Source organism: Conger conger, chromosome 9, assembly GCF_963514075.1.
Source record: "Conger conger chromosome 9, fConCon1.1, whole genome shotgun sequence".
In the NCBI taxonomy this organism is placed as follows: domain Eukaryota; kingdom Metazoa; phylum Chordata; class Actinopteri; order Anguilliformes; family Congridae; genus Conger; species Conger conger.
The window spans coordinates 55,213,546-55,236,936 of NC_083768.1; positions in this window are offsets into that span (position 1 = coordinate 55,213,546).

Sequence of the window (23,391 nt, forward strand, 5' to 3'; positions counted from 1 at the left end):
AATTTGAGTGTTGACTTTCAAGAAATGCACAGTTTGAAAAACTTTGTTTCCGAATGCGGGAAAAGTTAAAGGTTTTACAAAGCCTATATCTAAAGCTCCTAAAGGAGCAGATGGCTACCTTTTGAATATATGATATGGAACCACTCACCATCATACATATTTCATTTGGAAGCAGCTAGTGTATTCGGTCTTCAAGATATGCTCATTTTCAACTACTAAGAAACTTAGAGTGCCAAAGCTTGAAATCGTCTTATATGTATTTCACAAGCTCTGGACGCAGTTTCTGGCAAATGGGCATACACCTGATAGATTATCGGCCCACCATCAAACCGTTTCTTTTTGGATGAAATTTGAGTGTTGACTTTCAAGAAATGCACAGTTTGAAAAACTTTGTTTCCGAATGCGGGAAAAGTTAAAGGTTTCACAAAGCCTATATCTAAAGCTCCTAAAGGAGCAGATGGCTACCTTTTGAATATATGATATGGAACCACTCACCATCATACATATTTCATTTGAAAGCAGCTAGTATATTCGGTCTTCAAGATATGCTCATTTTCAACTACTAAGAAACTTAGAGTGCCAAAGCTTGAAATCGTCTTATATGTATTTCACGAGCTCTGGACGCGGTTTCTGGCAAATGGGCATACACCTGATAGATTATCGGCCCACCATCAAACCTTTTCTTTTTGGATGAAATTTGAGTGTTGACTTTCAAGAAATGCACAGTTTGAAAAACTTTGTTTCCGAATGCCGGAAAAGTTAAAGGTTTTACAAAGCCTATATCTAAAGCTCCTAAAGGAGCAGATGGCTACCTTTTGAATATATGATATGGAACCACTCACCATCATACATATTTCATTTGGAAGCAGCTAGTGTATTCGGTCTTCAAGATATGCTCATTTTCAACTACTAAGAAACTTAGAGTGCCAAAGCTTGAAATCGTCTTATATGTATTTCACAAGCTCTGGACGCGGTTTCTGGCAAATGGGCATACACCTGATAGATTATCGGCCCACCATCAAACCGTTTCTTTTTGGATGAAATTTGAGTGTTGACTTTCAAGAAATGCACAGTTTGAAAAACTTTGTTTCCGAATGCCGGAAAAGTTAAAGGTTTTACAAAGCCTATATCTAAAGCTCCTAAAGGAGCAGATGGCTACCTTTTGAATATATGATATGGAACCACTCACCATCATACATATTTCATTTGGAAGCAGCTAGTGTATTCGGTCTTCAAGATATGCTCATTTTCAACTACTAAGAAACTTAGAGTGCCAAAGCTTGAAATCGTCTTATATGTATTTCACGAGCTCTGGACGCGGTTTCTGGCAAATGGGCATACACCTGATAGATTATCGGCCCACCATCAAACCTTTTCTTTTTGGATGAAATTTGAGTGTTGACTTTCAAGAAATGCACAGTTTGAAAAACTTTGTTTCCGAATGCGGGAAAAGTTAAAGGTTTTACAAAGCCTTTATCTAAAGCTTCTAAAGGAGCAGAAGGCTACCTTTTGAATATATGATATGGAACCACTCACCATCATACATATTTCATTTGGAAGCAGCTAGTGTATTCGGTCTTCAAGATATGCTCATTTTCAACTACTAAGAAACTTAGAGTGCCAAAGCTTGAAATCGTCTTATATGTATTTCACAAGCTCTGGACGCAGTTTCTGGCAAATGGGCATACACCTGATAGATTATCGGCCCACCATCAAACCGTTTCTTTTTGGATGAAATTTGAGTGTTGACTTTCAAGAAATGCACAGTTTGAAAAACTTTGTTTCCGAATGCGGGAAAAGTTAAAGGTTTCACAAAGCCTATATCTAAAGCTCCTAAAGGAGCAGATGGCTACCTTTTGAATATATGATATGGAACCACTCACCATCATACATATTTCATTTGAAAGCAGCTAGTATATTCGGTCTTCAAGATATGCTCATTTTCAACTACTAAGAAACTTAGAGTGCCAAAGCTTGAAATCGTCTTATATGTATTTCACGAGCTCTGGACGCGGTTTCTGGCAAATGGGCATACACCTGATAGATTATCGGCCCACCATCAAACCTTTTCTTTTTGGATGAAATTTGAGTGTTGACTTTCAAGAAATGCACAGTTTGAAAAACTTTGTTTCCGAATGCGGGAAAAGTTAAAGGTGTTACAAAGCCTATATCTAAAGCTCCTAAAGGAGCAGATGGCTACCTTTTGAATATATGATATGGAACCACTCACCATCATACATATTTCATTTGGAAGCAGCTAGTGTATTCGGTCTTCAAGATATGCTCATTTTCAACTACTAAGAAACTTAGAGTGCCAAAGCTTGAAATCGTCTTATATGTATTTCACGAGCTCTGGACGCGGTTTCTGGCAAATGGGCATACACCTGATAGATTATCGGCCCACCATCAAACCTTTTCTTTTTGGATGAAATTTGAGTGTTGACTTTCAAGAAATGCACAGTTTGAAAAACTTTGTTTCCGAATGCAGGAAAAGTTAAAGGTTTTACAAAGCCTATATCTAAAGCTCCTAAAGGAGCAGATGGCTACCTTTTGAATATATGATATGGAACCACTCACCATCATACATATTTCATTTGGAAGCAGCTAGTGTATTCGGTCTTCAAGATATGCTCATTTTCAACTACTAAGAAACTTAGAGTGCCAAAGCTTGAAATCGTCTTATATGTATTTCACAAGCTCTGGACGCGGTTTCTGGCAAATGGGCATACACCTGATAGATTATCGGCCCACCATCAAACCTTTTCTTTTTGGATGAAATTTGAGTGTTGACTTTCAAGAAATGCACAGTTTGAAAAACTTTGTTTCCGAATGCGGGAAAAGTTAAAGGTTTTACAAAGCCTTTATCTAAAGCTCCTAAAGGAGCAGAAGGCTACCTTTTGAATATATGATATGGAACCACTCACCATCATACATATTTCATTTGGAAGCAGCTAGTGTATTCGGTCTTCAAGATATGCTCATTTTCAACTACTAAGAAACTTAGAGTGCCAAAGCGTGAAATCGTCTTATATGTATTTCACGAGCTCTGGACGCGGTTTCTGGCAAATGGGCATACACCTGATAGATTATCGGCCCACCATCAAACCTTTTCTTTTTGGATGAAATTTGAGTGTTGACTTTCAAGAAATGCACAGTTTGAAAAACTTTGTTTCCGAATGCGGGAAAAGTTAAAGGTTTTACAAAGCCTATATCTAAAGCTCCTAAAGGAGCAGATGGCTACCTTTTGAATATATGATATGGAACCACTCACCATCATACATATTTCATTTGGAAGCAGCTAGTGTATTCGGTCTTCAAGATATGCTCATTTTCAACTACTAAGAAACTTAGAGTGCCAAAGCTTGAAATCGTCTTATATGTATTTCACAAGCTCTGGACGCGGTTTCTGGCAAATGGGCATACACCTGATAGATTATCGGCCCACCATCAAACCGTTTCTTTTTGGATGAAATTTGAGTGTTGACTTTCAAGAAATGCACAGTTTGAAAAACTTTGTTTCCGAATGCGGGAAAAGTTAAAGGTTTTACAAAGCCTATATCTAAAGCTCCTAAAGGAGCAGATGGCTACCTTTTGAATATATGATATGGAACCACTCACCATCATATATATTTCATTTGGAAGCAGCTAGTGTATTCGGTCTTCAAGATATGCTCATTTTCAACTACTAAGAAACTTAGAGTGCCAAAGCTTGAAATCGTCTTATATGTATTTCACGAGCTCTGGACACGGTTTCTGGCAAATGGGCATACACCTGATAGATTATCGGCCCACCATCAAACCTTTTCTTTTTGGATGAAATTTGAGTGTTGACTTTCAAGAAATGCACAGTTTGAAAAACTTTGTTTCCGAATGCGGGAAAAGTTAAAGGTTTTACAAAGCCTTTATCTAAAGCTTCTAAAGGAGCAGAAGGCTACCTTTTGAATATATGATATGGAACCACTCACCATCATACATATTTCATTTGGAAGCAGCTAGTGTATTCGGTCTTCAAGATATGCTCATTTTCAACTACTAAGAAACTTAGAGTGCCAAAGCTTGAAATCGTCTTATATGTATTTCACAAGCTCTGGACGCAGTTTCTGGCAAATGGGCATACACCTGATAGATTATCGGCCCACCATCAAACCTTTTCTTTTTGGATGAAATTTGAGTGTTGACTTTCAAGAAATGCACAGTTTGAAAAACTTTGTTTCCGAATGCAGGAAAAGTTAAAGGTTTTACAAAGCCTATATCTAAAGCTCCTAAAGGAGCAGATGGCTACCTTTTGAATATATGATATGGAACCACTCACCATCATACATATTTCATTTGGAAGCAGCTAGTGTATTCGGTCTTCAAGATATGCTCATTTTCAACTACTAAGAAACTTAGAGTGCCAAAGCGTGAAATCGTCTTATATGTATTTCACGAGCTCTGGACGCGGTTTCTGGCAAATGGGCATACACCTGATAGATTATCGGCCCACCATCAAACCTTTTCTTTTTGGATGAAATTTGAGTGTTGACTTTCAAGAAATGCACAGTTTGAAAAACTTTGTTTCCGAATGCGGGAAAAGTTAAAGGTTTTACAAAGCCTATATCTAAAGCTCCTAAAGGAGCAGATGGCTACCTTTTGAATATATGATATGGAACCACTCACCATCATACATATTTCATTTGGAAGCAGCTAGTGTATTCGGTCTTCAAGATATGCTCATTTTCAACTACTAAGAAACTTAGAGTGCCAAAGCTTGAAATCGTCTTATATGTATTTCACAAGCTCTGGACACGGTTTCTGGCAAATGGGCATACACCTGATAGATTATCGGCCCACCATCAAACCTTTTCTTTTTGGATGAAATTTGAGTGTTGACTTTCAAGAAATGCACAGTTTGAAAAACTTTGTTTCCGAATGCGGGAAAAGTTAAAGGTTTTACAAAGCCTATATCTAAAGCTTCTAAAGGAGCAGAAGGCTACCTTTTGAATATATGATATGGAACCACTCACCATCATACATATTTCATTTGGAAGCAGCTAGTGTATTCGGTCTTCAAGATATGCTCATTTTCAACTACTAAGAAACTTAGAGTGCCAAAGCTTGAAATCGTCTTATATGTATTTCACAAGCTCTGGACGCAGTTTCTGGCAAATGGGCATACACCTGATAGATTATCGGCCCACCATCAAACCTTTTCTTTTTGGATGAAATTTGAGTGTTGACTTTCAAGAAATGCACAGTTTGAAAAACTTTGTTTCCGAATGCGGGAAAAGTTAAAGGTTTTACAAAGCCTTTATCTAAAGCTCCTAAAGGAGCAGAAGGCTACCTTTTGAATATATGATATGGAACCACTCACCATCATACATATTTCATTTGGAAGCAGCTAGTGTATTCGGTCTTCAAGATATGCTCATTTTCAACTACTAAGAAACTTAGAGTGCCAAAGCGTGAAATCGTCTTATATGTATTTCACGAGCTCTGGACGCGGTTTCTGGCAAATGGGCATACACCTGATAGATTATCGGCCCACCATCAAACCTTTTCTTTTTGGATGAAATTTGAGTGTTGACTTTCAAGAAATGCACAGTTTGAAAAACTTTGTTTCCGAATGCAGGAAAAGTTAAAGGTTTTACAAAGCCTATATCTAAAGCTCCTAATGGAGCAGATGGCTACCTTTTGAATATATGATATGGAACCACTCACCATCATACATATTTCAGTTGGAAGCAGCTAGTGTATTCGGTCTTCAAGATATGCTCATTTTCAACTACTAAGAAACTTAGTGTGCCAAAGCTTGAAATCGTCTTATATGTATTTCACAAGCTCTGGACGCGGTTTCTGGCAAATGGGCATACACCTGATAGATTATCGGCCCACCATCAAACCTTTTCTTTTTGGATGAAATTTGACTGTTTACTTTCAAGAAATGCACAGTTTGAAAAACTTTGTTTCCGAATGCGGGAAAAGTTAAAGGTTTTACAAAGCCTATATCTAAAGCTCCTAAAGGAGCAGATGGCTACCTTTTGAATATATGATATGGAACCACTCACCATCATACATATTTCATTTGGAAGCAGCTAGTGTATTCGATCTTCAAGATATGCTCATTTTCAACTACTAAGAAACTTAGAGTGCCAAAGCTTGAAATCGTCTTGTATGTATTTCACAAGCTCTGGACTTGGTTTCTGGCAAATGGGCATACACGTGATAGATTATCGGCCCACCATCAAACCTTTTCTTTTTGGATGAAATTTGAGTGTTGACTTTCAAGAAATGCACAGTTTGAAAAACTTTGTTTCCGAATGCGGGAAAAGTTAAAGGTTTTACAAAGCCTATATCTAAAGCTCCTAAAGGAGCAGAAGGCTACCTTTTGAATATATGATATGGAACCACTCACCATCATACATATTTCATTTGGAAGCAGCTAGTGTATTCGGTCTTCAAGATATGCTCATTTTCAACTACTAAGAAACTTAGAGTGCCAAAGCTTGAAATCGTCTTATATGTATTTCACAAGCTCTGGACGCGGTTTCTGGCAAATAGGCATACACCTGATAGATTATCGGCCCACCATCAAACCTTTTCTTTTTGGATGAAATTTGAGTGTTGACTTTCAAGAAATGCACAGTTTGAAAAACTTTGTTTCCTAATGCGGGAAAAGTTAAAGGTTTTACAAAGCCTATATCTAAAGCTCCTAAAGGAGCAGATGGCTACCTTTTGAATATATGATATGGAACCACTCACCATCATACATATTTCATTTGGAAGCAGCTAGTGTATTCGTTCTTCAAGATATGCTCATTTTCAACTACTAAGAAACTTAGTGTTCCAAAGCTTGAAATCGTCATGTATGTATTTCACAAGCTCTGAATGCGGTTCCTGGCAAATGGGCATACACCTGATAGATTATCGGCCCACCATCAAACCTTTTCTTTTTGGATGAAATTTGAGTGTTGACTTTCAAGAAATGCACAGTTTGAAAAACTTTGTTTCCGAATGCGGGAAAAGTTAAAGGTTTTACAAAGCCTATATCTAAAGCTCCTAAAGGAGCAGATGGCTACCTTTTGAATATATGATATGGAACCACTCACCATCATACATATTGATTTGGAAGCAGCTAGTGTATTCGGTCTTTAAGATATGCTCATTTTCAACTACTAAGAAACTTAGAGTGCCAAAGCTTGAAATCGTCTTATATGTATTTCACGAGCTCTGGACGCGGTTTCTGGCAAATGGGCATACACCTGATAGATTATCGGCCCACCATCAAACCTTTTCTTTTTGGATGAAATTTGAGTGTTGACTTTCAAGAAATGCACAGTTTGAAAAACTTTGTTTCCGAATGCCGGAAAAGTTAAAAGTTTTACAAAGCCTATATCTAAAGCTCCTAAAGGAGCAGATGGCTACCTTTTGAATATATGATATGGAACCACTCACCATCATACATATTTCATTTGGAAGCAGCTAGTGTATTCGGTCTTCAAGATATGCTCATTTTCAACTACTAAGAAACTTAGAGTGCCAAAGCTTGAAATCGTCTTATATGTATTTCACAAGCTCTGGACGCGGTTTCTGGCAAATGGGCATACACCTGATAGATTATCGGCCCACCATCAAACCTTTTCTTTTTGGATGAAATTTGAGTGTTGACTTTCAAGAAATGCACAGTTTGAAAAACTTTGTTTCCTAATGCGGGAAAAGTTAAAGGTTTTACAAAGCCTATATCTAAAGCTCCTAAAGGAGCAGATGGCTACCTTTTGAATATATGATATGGAACCACTCACCATCATACATATTTCATTTGGAAGCAGCTAGTGTATTCGGTCTTCAAGATATGCTCATTTTCAACTACTAAGAAACTTAGTGTTCCAAAGCTTGAAATCGTCATGTATGTATTTCACAAGCTCTGAATGCGGTTCCTGGCAAATGGGCATACACCTGATAGATTATCGGCCCACCATCAAACCTTTTCTTTTTGGATGAAATTTGAGTGTTGACTTTCAAGAAATGCACAGTTTGAAAAACTTTGTTTCCGAATGCAGGAAAAGTTAAAGGTTTTACAAAGCCTATATCTAAAGCTCCTAAAGGAGCAGATGGCTACCTTTTGAATATATGATATGGAACCACTCACCATCATACATATTTCATTTGGAAGCAGCTAGTGTATTCGGTCTTCAAGATATGCTCATTTTCAACTACTAAGAAACTTAGAGTGCCAAAGCTTGAAATCGTCTTATATGTATTTCACAAGCTCTGGACGCGGTTTCTGGCAAATGGGCATACACCTGATAGATTATCGGCCCACCATCAAACCTTTTCTTTTTGGATGAAATTTGAGTGTTGACTTTCAAGAAATGCACAGTTTGAAAAACTTTGTTTCCGAATGCGGGAAAAGTTAAAGGTTTTACAAAGCCTTTATCTAAAGCTCCTAAAGGAGCAGAAGGCTACCTTTTGAATATATGATATGGAACCACTCACCATCATACATATTTCATTTGGAAGCAGCTAGTGTATTCGGTCTTCAAGATATGCTCATTTTCAACTACTAAGAAACTTAGAGTGCCAAAGCGTGAAATCGTCTTATATGTATTTCACGAGCTCTGGACGCGGTTTCTGGCAAATGGGCATACACCTGATAGATTATCGGCCCACCATCAAACCTTTTCTTTTTGGATGAAATTTGAGTGTTGACTTTCAAGAAATGCACAGTTTGAAAAACTTTGTTTCCGAATGCGGGAAAAGTTAAAGGTTTTACAAAGCCTTTATCTAAAGCTTCTAAAGGAGCAGAAGGCTACCTTTTGAATATATGATATGGAACCACTCACCATCATACATATTTCATTTGGAAGCAGCTAGTGTATTCGGTCTTCAAGATATGCTCATTTTCAACTACTAAGAAACTTAGAGTGCCAAAGCTTGAAATCGTCTTATATGTATTTCACAAGCTCTGGACGCAGTTTCTGGCAAATGGGCATACACCTGATAGATTATCGGCCCACCATCAAACCTTTTCTTTTTGGATGAAATTTGAGTGTTGACTTTCAAGAAATGCACAGTTTGAAAAACTTTGTTTCCGAATGCAGGAAAAGTTAAAGGTTTTACAAAGCCTATATCTAAAGCTCCTAAAGGAGCAGATGGCTACCTTTTGAATATATGATATGGAACCACTCACCATCATACATATTTCATTTGGAAGCAGCTAGTGTATTCGGTCTTCAAGATATGCTCATTTTCAACTACTAAGAAACTTAGTGTTCCAAAGCTTGAAATCGTCTTATATGTATTTCACAAGCTCTGAATGCGGTTCCTGGCAAATGGGCATACACCTGATAGATTATCGGCCCACCATCAAACCTTTTCTTTTTGGATGAAATTTGAGTGTTGACTTTCAAGAAATGCACAGTTTGAAAAACTTTGTTTCCGAATGCAGGAAAAGTTAAAGGTTTTACAAAGCCTATATCTAAAGCTCCTAAAGGAGCAGATGGCTACCTTTTGAATATATGATATGGAACCACTCACCATCATACATATTTCATTTGGAAGCAGCTAGTGTATTCGGTCTTCAAGATATGCTCATTTTCAACTACTAAGAAACTTAGTGTGCCAAAGCTTGAAATCGTCTTATATGTATTTCACAAGCTCTGGACGCGGTTTCTGGCAAATGGGCATACACCTGATAGATTATCGGCCCACCATCAAACCTTTTCTTTTTGGATGAAATTTGAGTGTTGACTTTCAAGAAATGCACAGTTTGAAAAACTTTGTTTCCGAATGCGGGAAAAGTTAAAGGTTTTACAAAGCCTTTATCTAAAGCTCCTAAAGGAGCAGAAGGCTACCTTTTGAATATATGATATGGAACCACTCACCATCATACATATTTCATTTGGAAGCAGCTAGTGTATTCGGTCTTCAAGATATGCTCATTTTCAACTACTAAGAAACTTAGAGTGCCAAAGCGTGAAATCGTCTTATATGTATTTCACAAGCTCTGGACGCGGTTTCTGGCAAATGGGCATACACCTGATAGATTATCGGCCCACCATCAAACCTTTTCTTTTTGGATGAAATTTGACTGTTTACTTTCAAGAAATGCACAGTTTGAAAAACTTTGTTTCCGAATGCGGGAAAAGTTAAAGGTTTTACAAAGCCTATATCTAAAGCTCCTAAAGGAGCAGAAGGCTACCTTTTGAATATATGATATGGAACCACTCACCATCATACATATTTCATTTGGAAGCAGCTAGTGTATTCGGTCTTCAAGATATGCTCATTTTCAACTACTAAGAAACTTAGAGTGCCAAAGCTTGAAATCGTCTTATATGTATTTCACAAGCTCTGGACGCGGTTTCTGGCAAATAGGCATACACCTGATAGATTATCGGCCCACCATCAAACCTTTTCTTTTTGGATGAAATTTGAGTGTTGACTTTCAAGAAATGCACAGTTTGAAAAACTTTGTTTCCTAATGCGGGAAAAGTTAAAGGTTTTACAAAGCCTATATCTAAAGCTCCTAAAGGAGCAGATGGCTACCTTTTGAATATATGATATGGAACCACTCACCATCATACATATTGATTTGGAAGCAGCTAGTGTATTCGGTCTTTAAGATATGCTCATTTTCAACTACTAAGAAACTTAGAGTGCCAAAGCTTGAAATCGTCTTATATGTATTTCACGAGCTCTGGACGCGGTTTCTGGCAAATGGGCATACACCTGATAGATTATCGGCCCACCATCAAACCTTTTCTTTTTGGATGAAATTTGAGTGTTGACTTTCAAGAAATGCACAGTTTGAAAAACTTTGTTTCCGAATGCCGGAAAAGTTAAAAGTTTTACAAAGCCTATATCTAAAGCTCCTAAAGGAGCAGATGGCTACCTTTTGAATATATGATATGGAACCACTCACCATCATACATATTTCATTTGGAAGCAGCTAGTGTATTCGGTCTTCAAGATATGCTCATTTTCAACTACTAAGAAACTTAGAGTGCCAAAGCTTGAAATCGTCTTATATGTATTTCACAAGCTCTGGACGCGGTTTCTGGCAAATGGGCATACACGTGATAGATTATCGGCCCACCATCAAACCTTTTCTTTTTGGATGAAATTTGAGTGTTGACTTTCAAGAAATGCACAGTTTGAAAAACTTTGTTTCCGAATGCCGGAAAAGTTAAAAGTTTTACAAAGCCTATATCTAAAGCTCCTAAAGGAGCAGATGGCTACCTTTTGAATATATGACATGGAACCACTCACCATCATACATATTTCATTTGGAAGCAGCTAGTGTATTCGTTCTTCAAGATATGCTCATTTTCAACTACTAAGAAACTTAGTGTTCCAAAGCTTGAAATCGTCATGTATGTATTTCACAAGCTCTGAATGCGGTTCCTGGCAAATGGGCATACACCTGATAGATTATCGGCCCACCATCAAACCTTTTCTTTTTGGATGAAATTTGAGTGTTGACTTTCAAGAAATGCACAGTTTGAAAAACTTTGTTTCCGAATGCGGGAAAAGTTAAAGGTTTTACAAAGCCTATATCTAAAGCTCCTAAAGGAGCAGATGGCTACCTTTTGAATATATGATATGGAACCACTCACCATCATACATATTGATTTGGAAGCAGCTAGTGTATTCGGTCTTTAAGATATGCTCATTTTCAACTACTAAGAAACTTAGAGTGCCAAAGCTTGAAATCGTCTTATATGTATTTCACGAGCTCTGGACGCGGTTTCTGGCAAATGGGCATACACCTGATAGATTATCGGCCCACCATCAAACCTTTTCTTTTTGGATGAAATTTGAGTGTTGACTTTCAAGAAATGCACAGTTTGAAAAACTTTGTTTCCGAATGCCGGAAAAGTTAAAAGTTTTACAAAGCCTATATCTAAAGCTCCTAAAGGAGCAGATGGCTACCTTTTGAATATATGATATGGAACCACTCACCATCATACATATTTCATTTGGAAGCAGCTAGTGTATTCGGTCTTCAAGATATGCTCATTTTCAACTACTAAGAAACTTAGAGTGCCAAAGCTTGAAATCGTCTTATATGTATTTCACAAGCTCTGGACGCGGTTTCTGGCAAATGGGCATACACGTGATAGATTATCGGCCCACCATCAAACCTTTTCTTTTTGGATGAAATTTGAGTGTTGACTTTCAAGAAATGCACAGTTTGAAAAACTTTGTTTCCTAATGCGGGAAAAGTTAAAGGTTTTACAAAGCCTATATCTAAAGCTCCTAAAGGAGCAGATGGCTACCTTTTGAATATATGATATGGAACCACTCACCATCATACATATTTCATTTGGAAGCAGCTAGTGTATTCGGTCTTCAAGATATGCTCATTTTCAACTACTAAGAAACTTAGTGTTCCAAAGCTTGAAATCGTCATGTATGTATTTCACAAGCTCTGAATGCGGTTCCTGGCAAATGGGCATACACCTGATAGATTATCGGCCCACCATCAAACCTTTTCTTTTTGGATGAAATTTGAGTGTTGACTTTCAAGAAATGCACAGTTTGAAAAACTTTGTTTCCGAATGCAGGAAAAGTTAAAGGTTTTACAAAGCCTATATCTAAAGCTCCTAAAGGAGCAGATGGCTACCTTTTGAATATATGATATGGAACCACTCACCATCATACATATTTCATTTGGAAGCAGCTAGTGTATTCGGTCTTCAAGATATGCTCATTTTCAACTACTAAGAAACTTAGAGTGCCAAAGCTTGAAATCGTCTTATATGTATTTCACAAGCTCTGGACGCGGTTTCTGGCAAATGGGCATACACCTGATAGATTATCGGCCCACCATCAAACCTTTTCTTTTTGGATGAAATTTGAGTGTTGACTTTCAAGAAATGCACAGTTTGAAAAACTTTGTTTCCGAATGCGGGAAAAGTTAAAGGTTTTACAAAGCCTTTATCTAAAGCTCCTAAAGGAGCAGAAGGCTACCTTTTGAATATATGATATGGAACCACTCACCATCATACATATTTCATTTGGAAGCAGCTAGTGTATTCGGTCTTCAAGATATGCTCATTTTCAACTACTAAGAAACTTAGAGTGCCAAAGCGTGAAATCGTCTTATATGTATTTCACGAGCTCTGGACGCGGTTTCTGGCAAATGGGCATACACCTGATAGATTATCGGCCCACCATCAAACCTTTTCTTTTTGGATGAAATTTGAGTGTTGACTTTCAAGAAATGCACAGTTTGAAAAACTTTGTTTCCGAATGCGGGAAAAGTTAAAGGTTTTACAAAGCCTTTATCTAAAGCTTCTAAAGGAGCAGAAGGCTACCTTTTGAATATATGATATGGAACCACTCACCATCATACATATTTCATTTGGAAGCAGCTAGTGTATTCGGTCTTCAAGATATGCTCATTTTCAACTACTAAGAAACTTAGAGTGCCAAAGCTTGAAATCGTCTTATATGTATTTCACAAGCTCTGGACGCAGTTTCTGGCAAATGGGCATACACCTGATAGATTATCGGCCCACCATCAAACCTTTTCTTTTTGGATGAAATTTGAGTGTTGACTTTCAAGAAATGCACAGTTTGAAAAACTTTGTTTCCGAATGCAGGAAAAGTTAAAGGTTTTACAAAGCCTATATCTAAAGCTCCTAAAGGAGCAGATGGCTACCTTTTGAATATATGATATGGAACCACTCACCATCATACATATTTCATTTGGAAGCAGCTAGTGTATTCGGTCTTCAAGATATGCTCATTTTCAACTACTAAGAAACTTAGTGTTCCAAAGCTTGAAATCGTCTTATATGTATTTCACAAGCTCTGAATGCGGTTCCTGGCAAATGGGCATACACCTGATAGATTATCGGCCCACCATCAAACCTTTTCTTTTTGGATGAAATTTGAGTGTTGACTTTCAAGAAATGCACAGTTTGAAAAACTTTGTTTCCGAATGCAGGAAAAGTTAAAGGTGTTACAAAGCCTATATCTAAAGCTCCTAAAGGAGCAGAAGGCTACCTTTTGAATATATGATATGGAACCACTCACCATCATACATATTTCATTTGGAAGCAGCTAGTGTATTCGGTCTTCAAGATATGCTCATTTTCAACTACTAAGAAACTTAGAGTGCCAAAGCTTGAAATCGTCTTATATGTATTTCACAAGCTCTGGACGCGGTTTCTGGCAAATAGGCATACACCTGATAGATTATCGGCCCACCATCAAACCTTTTCTTTTTGGATGAAATTTGAGTGTTGACTTTCAAGAAATGCACAGTTTGAAAAACTTTGTTTCCTAATGCGGGAAAAGTTAAAGGTTTTACAAAGCCTATATCTAAAGCTCCTAAAGGAGCAGATGGCTACCTTTTGAATATATGATATGGAACCACTCACCATCATACATATTGATTTGGAAGCAGCTAGTGTATTCGGTCTTTAAGATATGCTCATTTTCAACTACTAAGAAACTTAGAGTGCCAAAGCTTGAAATCGTCTTATATGTATTTCACAAGCTCTGGACGCGGTTTCTGGCAAATGGGCATACACGTGATAGATTATCGGCCCACCATCAAACCTTTTCTTTTTGGATGAAATTTGAGTGTTGACTTTCAAGAAATGCACAGTTTGAAAAACTTTGTTTCCGAATGCCGGAAAAGTTAAAAGTTTTACAAAGCCTATATCTAAAGCTCCTAAAGGAGCAGATGGCTACCTTTTGAATATATGATATGGAACCACTCACCATCATACATATTTCATTTGGAAGCAGCTAGTGTATTCGTTCTTCAAGATATGCTCATTTTCAACTACTAAGAAACTTAGTGTTCCAAAGCTTGAAATCGTCATGTATGTATTTCACAAGCTCTGAATGCGGTTCCTGGCAAATGGGCATACACCTGATAGATTATCGGCCCACCATCAAACCTTTTCTTTTTGGATGAAATTTGAGTGTTGACTTTCAAGAAATGCACAGTTTGAAAAACTTTGTTTCCGAATGCGGGAAAAGTTAAAGGTTTTACAAAGCCTATATCTAAAGCTCCTAAAGGAGCAGATGGCTACCTTTTGAATATATGATATGGAACCACTCACCATCATACATATTGATTTGGAAGCAGCTAGTGTATTCGGTCTTTAAGATATGCTCATTTTCAACTACTAAGAAACTTAGAGTGCCAAAGCTTGAAATCGTCTTATATGTATTTCACGAGCTCTGGACGCGGTTTCTGGCAAATGGGCATACACCTGATAGATTATCGGCCCACCATCAAACCTTTTCTTTTTGGATGAAATTTGAGTGTTGACTTTCAAGAAATGCACAGTTTGAAAAACTTTGTTTCCGAATGCCGGAAAAGTTAAAAGTTTTACAAAGCCTATATCTAAAGCTCCTAAAGGAGCAGATGGCTACCTTTTGAATATATGATATGGAACCACTCACCATCATACATATTTCATTTGGAAGCAGCTAGTGTATTCGGTCTTCAAGATATGCTCATTTTCAACTACTAAGAAACTTAGAGTGCCAAAGCTTGAAATCGTCTTATATGTATTTCACAAGCTCTGGACGCGGTTTCTGGCAAATGGGCATACACGTGATAGATTATCGGCCCACCATCAAACCTTTTCTTTTTGGATGAAATTTGAGTGTTGACTTTCAAGAAATGCACAGTTTGAAAAACTTTGTTTCCTAATGCGGGAAAAGTTAAAGGTTTTACAAAGCCTATATCTAAAGCTCCTAAAGGAGCAGATGGCTACCTTTTGAATATATGATATGGAACCACTCACCATCATACATATTTCATTTGGAAGCAGCTAGTGTATTCGGTCTTCAAGATATGCTCATTTTCAACTACTAAGAAACTTAGTGTTCCAAAGCTTGAAATCGTCATGTATGTATTTCACAAGCTCTGAATGCGGTTCCTGGCAAATGGGCATACACCTGATAGATTATCGGCCCACCATCAAACCTTTTCTTTTTGGATGAAATTTGAGTGTTGACTTTCAAGAAATGCACAGTTTGAAAAACTTTGTTTCCGAATGCAGGAAAAGTTAAAGGTTTTACAAAGCCTATATCTAAAGCTCCTAAAGGAGCAGATGGCTACCTTTTGAATATATGATATGGAACCACTCACCATCATACATATTTCATTTGGAAGCAGCTAGTGTATTCGGTCTTCAAGATATGCTCATTTTCAACTACTAAGAAACTTAGAGTGCCAAAGCTTGAAATCGTCTTATATGTATTTCACAAGCTCTGGACGCGGTTTCTGGCAAATGGGCATACACCTGATAGATTATCGGCCCACCATCAAACCTTTTCTTTTTGGATGAAATTTGAGTGTTGACTTTCAAGAAATGCACAGTTTGAAAAACTTTGTTTCCGAATGCGGGAAAAGTTAAAGGTTTTACAAAGCCTTTATCTAAAGCTCCTAAAGGAGCAGAAGGCTACCTTTTGAATATATGATATGGAACCACTCACCATCATACATATTTCATTTGGAAGCAGCTAGTGTATTCGGTCTTCAAGATATGCTCATTTTCAACTACTAAGAAACTTAGAGTGCCAAAGCGTGAAATCGTCTTATATGTATTTCACGAGCTCTGGACGCGGTTTCTGGCAAATGGGCATACACCTGATAGATTATCGGCCCACCATCAAACCTTTTCTTTTTGGATGAAATTTGAGTGTTGACTTTCAAGAAATGCACAGTTTGAAAAACTTTGTTTCCGAATGCGGGAAAAGTTAAAGGTTTTACAAAGCCTTTATCTAAAGCTTCTAAAGGAGCAGAAGGCTACCTTTTGAATATATGATATGGAACCACTCACCATCATACATATTTCATTTGGAAGCAGCTAGTGTATTCGGTCTTCAAGATATGCTCATTTTCAACTACTAAGAAACTTAGAGTGCCAAAGCTTGAAATCGTCTTATATGTATTTCACAAGCTCTGGACGCAGTTTCTGGCAAATGGGCATACACCTGATAGATTATCGGCCCACCATCAAACCTTTTCTTTTTGGATGAAATTTGAGTGTTGACTTTCAAGAAATGCACAGTTTGAAAAACTTTGTTTCCGAATGCAGGAAAAGTTAAAGGTTTTACAAAGCCTATATCTAAAGCTCCTAAAGGAGCAGATGGCTACCTTTTGAATATATGATATGGAACCACTCACCATCATACATATTTCATTTGGAAGCAGCTAGTGTATTCGGTCTTCAAGATATGCTCATTTTCAACTACTAAGAAACTTAGTGTTCCAAAGCTTGAAATCGTCTTATATGTATTTCACAAGCTCTGAATGCGGTTCCTGGCAAATGGGCATACACCTGATAGATTATCGGCCCACCATCAAACCTTTTCTTTTTGGATGAAATTTGAGTGTTGACTTTCAAGAAATGCACAGTTTGAAAAACTTTGTTTCCGAATGCAGGAAAAGTTAAAGGTTTTACAAAGCCTATATCTAAAGCTCCTAAAGGAGCAGAAGGCTACCTTTTGAATATATGATATGGAACCACTCACCATCATACATATTTCATTTGGAAGCAGCTAGTGTATTCGGTCTTCAAGATATGCTCATTTTCAACTACTAAGAAACTTAGAGTGCCAAAGCGTGAAATCGTCTTATATGTATTTCACGAGCTCTGGACGCGGTTTCTGGCAAATGGGCATACACCTGATAGATTATCGGCCCACCATCAAACCTTTTCTTTTTGGATGAAATTTGACTGTTTACTTTCAAGAAATGCACAGTTTGAAAAACTTTGTTTCCGAATGCGGGAAAAGTTAAAGGTTTTACAAAGCCTATATCTAAAGCTCCTAAAGGAGCAGATGGCTACCTTTTGAATATATGATATGGAACCACTCACCATCATACATATTTCATTTGGAAGCAGCTAGTGTATTCGGTCTTCAAGATATGCTCATTTTCAACTACTAAGAAACTTAGAGTGCCAAAGCTTGAAATCGTCTTATATGTATTTCACAAGCTCTGGACGCGGTTTCTGGCAAATGGGCATACACCTGATAGATTATCGGCCCACCATCAAACCTTTTCTTTTTGGATGAAATTTGAGTGTTGACTTTCAAGAAATGCACAGTTTGAAAAACTTTGTTTCCGAATGCGGGAAAAGTTAAAGGTTTTACAAAGCCTATATCTAAAGCTCCTAAAGGAGCAGATGGCTACCTTTTGAATATATGATATGGAACCACTCACCATCATACATATTTCATTTGGAAGCAGCTAGTGTATTCGGTCTTCAAGATATGCTCATTTTCAACTACTAAGAAACTTAGTGTTCCAAAGCTTGAAATCGTCATGTATGTATTTCACAAGCTCTGAATGCGGTTCCTGGCAAATGGGCATACACCTGATAGATTATCGGCCCACCATCAAACCTTTTCTTTTTGGATGAAATTTGAGTGTTGACTTTCAAGAAATGCACAGTTTGAAAAACTTTGTTTCCGAATGCAGGAAAAGTTAAAGGTTTTACAAAGCCTATATCTAAAGCTCCTAAAGGAGCAGATGGCTACCTTTTGAATATATGATATGGAACCACTCACCATCATACATATTTCATTTGGAAGCAGCTAGTGTATTCGGTCTTCAAGATATGCTCATTTTCAACTACTAAGAAACTTAGAGTGCCAAAGCTTGAAATCGTCTTATATGTATTTCACAAGCTCTGGACGCGGTTTCTGGCAAATGGGCATACACCTGATAGATTATCGGCCCACCATCAAACCTTTTCTTTTTGGATGAAATTTGAGTGTTGACTTTCAAGAAATGCACAGTTTGAAAAACTTTGTTTCCGAATGCAGGAAAAGTTAAAGGTTTTACAAAGCCTATATCTAAAGCTCCTAATGGAGCAGATGGCTACCTTTTGAATATATGATATGGAACCACTCACCATCATACATATTTCAGTTGGAAGCAGCTAGTGTATTCGGTCTTCAAGATATGCTCATTTTCAACTACTAAGAAACTTAGTGTGCCAAAGCTTGAAATCGTCTTATATGTATTTCACAAGCTCTGGACGCGGTTTCTGGCAAATGGGCATACACCTGATAGATTATCGGCCCACCATCAAACCTTTTCTTTTTGGATGAAATTTGACTGTTTACTTTCAAGAAATGCACAGTTTGAAAAACTTTGTTTCCGAATGCGGGAAAAGTTAAAGGTTTTACAAAGCCTATATCTAAAGCTCCTAAAGGAGCAGATGGCTACCTTTTGAATATATGATATGGAACCACTCACCATCATACATATTTCATTTGGAAGCAGCTAGTGTATTCGATCTTCAAGATATGCTCATTTTCAACTACTAAGAAACTTAGAGTGCCAAAGCTTGAAATCGTCTTGTATGTATTTCACAAGCTCTGGACGCGGTTTCTGGCAAATGGGCATACACGTGATAGATTATCGGCCCACCATCAAACCTTTTCTTTTTGGATGAAATTTGAGTGTTGACTTTCAAGAAATGCACAGTTTGAAAAACTTTGTTTCCGAATGCGGGAAAAGTTAAAGGTTTTACAAAGCCTATATCTAAAGCTCCTAAAGGAGCAGAAGGCTACCTTTTGAATATATGATATGGAACCACTCACCATCATACATATTTCATTTGGAAGCAGCTAGTGTATTCGGTCTTCAAGATATGCTCATTTTCAACTACTAAGAAACTTAGAGTGCCAAAGCTTGAAATCGTCTTATATGTATTTCACAAGCTCTGGACGCGGTTTCTGGCAAATAGGCATACACCTGATAGATTATCGGCCCACCATCAAACCTTTTCTTTTTGGATGAAATTTGAGTGTTGACTTTCAAGAAATGCACAGTTTGAAAAACTTTGTTTCCTAATGCGGGAAAAGTTAAAGGTTTTACAAAGCCTATATCTAAAGCTCCTAAAGGAGCAGATGGCTACCTTTTGAATATATGATATGGAACCACTCACCATCATACATATTTCATTTGGAAGCAGCTAGTGTATTCGTTCTTCAAGATATGCTCATTTTCAACTACTAAGAAACTTAGTGTTCCAAAGCTTGAAATCGTCATGTATGTATTTCACAAGCTCTGAATGCGGTTCCTGGCAAATGGGCATACACCTGATAGATTATCGGCCCACCATCAAACCTTTTCTTTTTGGATGAAATTTGAGTGTTGACTTTCAAGAAATGCACAGTTTGAAAAACTTTGTTTCCGAATGCAGGAAAAGTTAAAGGTTTTACAAAGCCTATATCTAAAGCTCCTAAAGGAGCAGAAGGCTACCTTTTGAATATATGATATGGAACCACTCACCATCATACATATTTCATTTGGAAGCAGCTAGTGTATTCGGTCTTCAAGATATGCTCATTTTCAACTACTAAGAAACTTAGAGTGCCAAAGCTTGAAATCGTCTTATATGTATTTCACAAGCTCTGGACGCGGTTTCTGGCAAATAGGCATACACCTGATAGATTATCGGCCCACCATCAAACCTTTTCTTTTTGGATGAAATTTGAGTGTTGACTTTCAAGAAATGCACAGTTTGAAAAACTTTGTTTCCTAATGCGGGAAAAGTTAAAGGTTTTACAAAGCCTATATCTAAAGCTCCTAAAGGAGCAGATGGCTACCTTTTGAATATATGATATGGAACCACTCACCATCATACATATTTCATTTGGAAGCAGCTAGTGTATTCGGTCTTCAAGATATGCTCATTTTCAACTACTAAGAAACTTAGAGTGCCAAAGCTTGAAATCGTCTTATATGTATTTCACGAGCTCTGGACGCGGTTTCTGGCAAATGGGCATACACCTGATAGATTATCGGCCCACCATCAAACCTTTTCTTTTTGGATGAAATTTGAGTGTTGACTTTCAAGAAATGCACAGTTTGAAAAACTTTGTTTCCGAATGCAGGAAAAGTTAAAGGTTTTACAAAGCCTATATCTAAAGCTCCTAATGGAGCAGATGGCTACCTTTTGAATATATGATATGGAACCACTCACCATCATACATATTTCAGTTGGAAGCAGCTAGTGTATTCGGTCTTCAAGATATGCTCATTTTCAACTACTAAGAAACTTAGTGTGCCAAAGCTTGAAATCGTCTTATATGTATTTCACAAGCTCTGGACGCGGTTTCTGGCAAATGGGCATACACCTGATAGATTATCGGCCCACCATCAAACCTTTTCTTTTTGGATGAAATTTGACTGTTTACTTTCAAGAAATGCACAGTTTGAAAAACTTTGTTTCCGAATGCGGGAAAAGTTAAAGGTTTTACAAAGCCTATATCTAAAGCTCCTAAAGGAGCAGATGGCTACCTTTTGAATATATGATATGGAACCACTCACCATCATACATATTTCATTTGGAAGCAGCTAGTGTATTCGATCTTCAAGATATGCTCATTTTCAACTACTAAGAAACTTAGAGTGCCAAAGCTTGAAATCGTCTTGTATGTATTTCACAAGCTCTGGACGCGGTTTCTGGCAAATGGGCATACACGTGATAGATTATCGGCCCACCATCAAACCTTTTCTTTTTGGATGAAATTTGAGTGTTGACTTTCAAGAAATGCACAGTTTGAAAAACTTTGTTTCCGAATGCGGGAAAAGTTAAAGGTTTTACAAAGCCTATATCTAAAGCTCCTAAAGGAGCAGAAGGCAACCTTATGAATATATGATATGGAACCACTCACCATCATACATATTTCATTTGGAAGCAGCTAGTGTATTCGGTCTTCAAGATATGCTCATTTTCAACTACTAAGAAACTTAGAGTGCCAAAGCTTGAAATCGTCTTATATGTATTTCACAAGCTCTGGACGCGGTTTCTGGCAAATAGGCATACACCTGATAGATTATCGGCCCACCATCAAACCTTTTCTTTTTGGATGAAATTTGAGTGTTGACTTTCAAGAAATGCACAGTTTGAAAAACTTTGTTTCCTAATGCGGGAAAAGTTAAAGGTTTTACAAAGCCTATATCTAAAGCTCCTAAAGGAGCAGATGGCTACCTTTTGAATATATGATATGGAACCACTCACCATCATACATATTTCATTTGGAAGCAGCTAGTGTATTCGTTCTTCAAGATATGCTCATTTTCAACTACTAAGAAACTTAGTGTTCCAAAGCTTGAAATTCGTCATGTATGTATTTCACAAGCTCTGAATGCGGTTCCTGGCAAATGGGCATACACCTGATAGATTATCGGCCCACCATCAAACCTTTTCTTTTTGGATGAAATTTGAGTGTTGACTTTCAAGAAATGCACAGTTTGAAAAACTTTGTTTCCGAATGCGGGAAAAGTTAAAGGTTTTACAAAGCCTATATCTAAAGCTCCTAAAGGAGCAGATGGCTACCTTTTGAATATATGATATGGAACCACTCACCATCATACATATTGATTTGGAAACAGCTAGTGTATTCGGTCTTAAGATATGCTCATTTTCAACTACTAAGAAACTTAGAGTGCCAAAGCTTGAAATCGTCTTATATGTATTTCACGAGCTCTGGACGCGGTTTCTGGCAAATGGGCATACACCTGATAGATTATCGGCCCACCATCAAACCTTTTCTTTTTGGATGAAATTTGAGTGTTGACTTTCAAGAAATGCACAGTTTGAAAAACTTTGTTTCCGAATGCCGGAAAAGTTAAAAGTTTTACAAAGCCTATATCTAAAGCTCCTAAAGGAGCAGATGGCTACCTTTTGAATATATGATATGGAACCACTCACCATCATACATATTTCATTTGGAAGCAGCTAGTGTATTCGGTCTTCAAGATATGCTCATTTTCAACTACTAAGAAACTTAGAGTGCCAAAGCTTGAAATCGTCTTATATGTATTTCACAAGCTCTGGACGCGGTTTCTGGCAAATGGGCATACACCTGATAGATTATCGGCCCACCATCAAACCTTTTCTTTTTGGATGAAATTTGAGTGTTGACTTTCAAGAAATGCACAGTTTGAAAAACTTTGTTTCCTAATGCGGGAAAAGTTAAAGGTTTTACAAAGCCTATATCTAAAGCTCCTAAAGGAGCAGATGGCTACCTTTTGAATATATGATATGGAACCACTCACCATCATACATATTTCATTTGGAAGCAGCTAGTGTATTCGGTCTTCAAGATATGCTCATTTTCAACTACTAAGAAACTTAGTGTTCCAAAGCTTGAAATCGTCATGTATGTATTTCACAAGCTCTGAATGCGGTTCCTGGCAAATGGGCATACACCTGATAGATTATCGGCCCACCATCAAACCTTTTCTTTTTGGATGAAATTTGAGTGTTGACTTTCAAGAAATGCACAGTTTGAAAAACTTTGTTTCCGAATGCAGGAAAAGTTAAAGGTTTTACAAAGCCTATATCTAAAGCTCCTAAAGGAGCAGATGGCTACCTTTTGAATATATGATATGGAACCACTCAC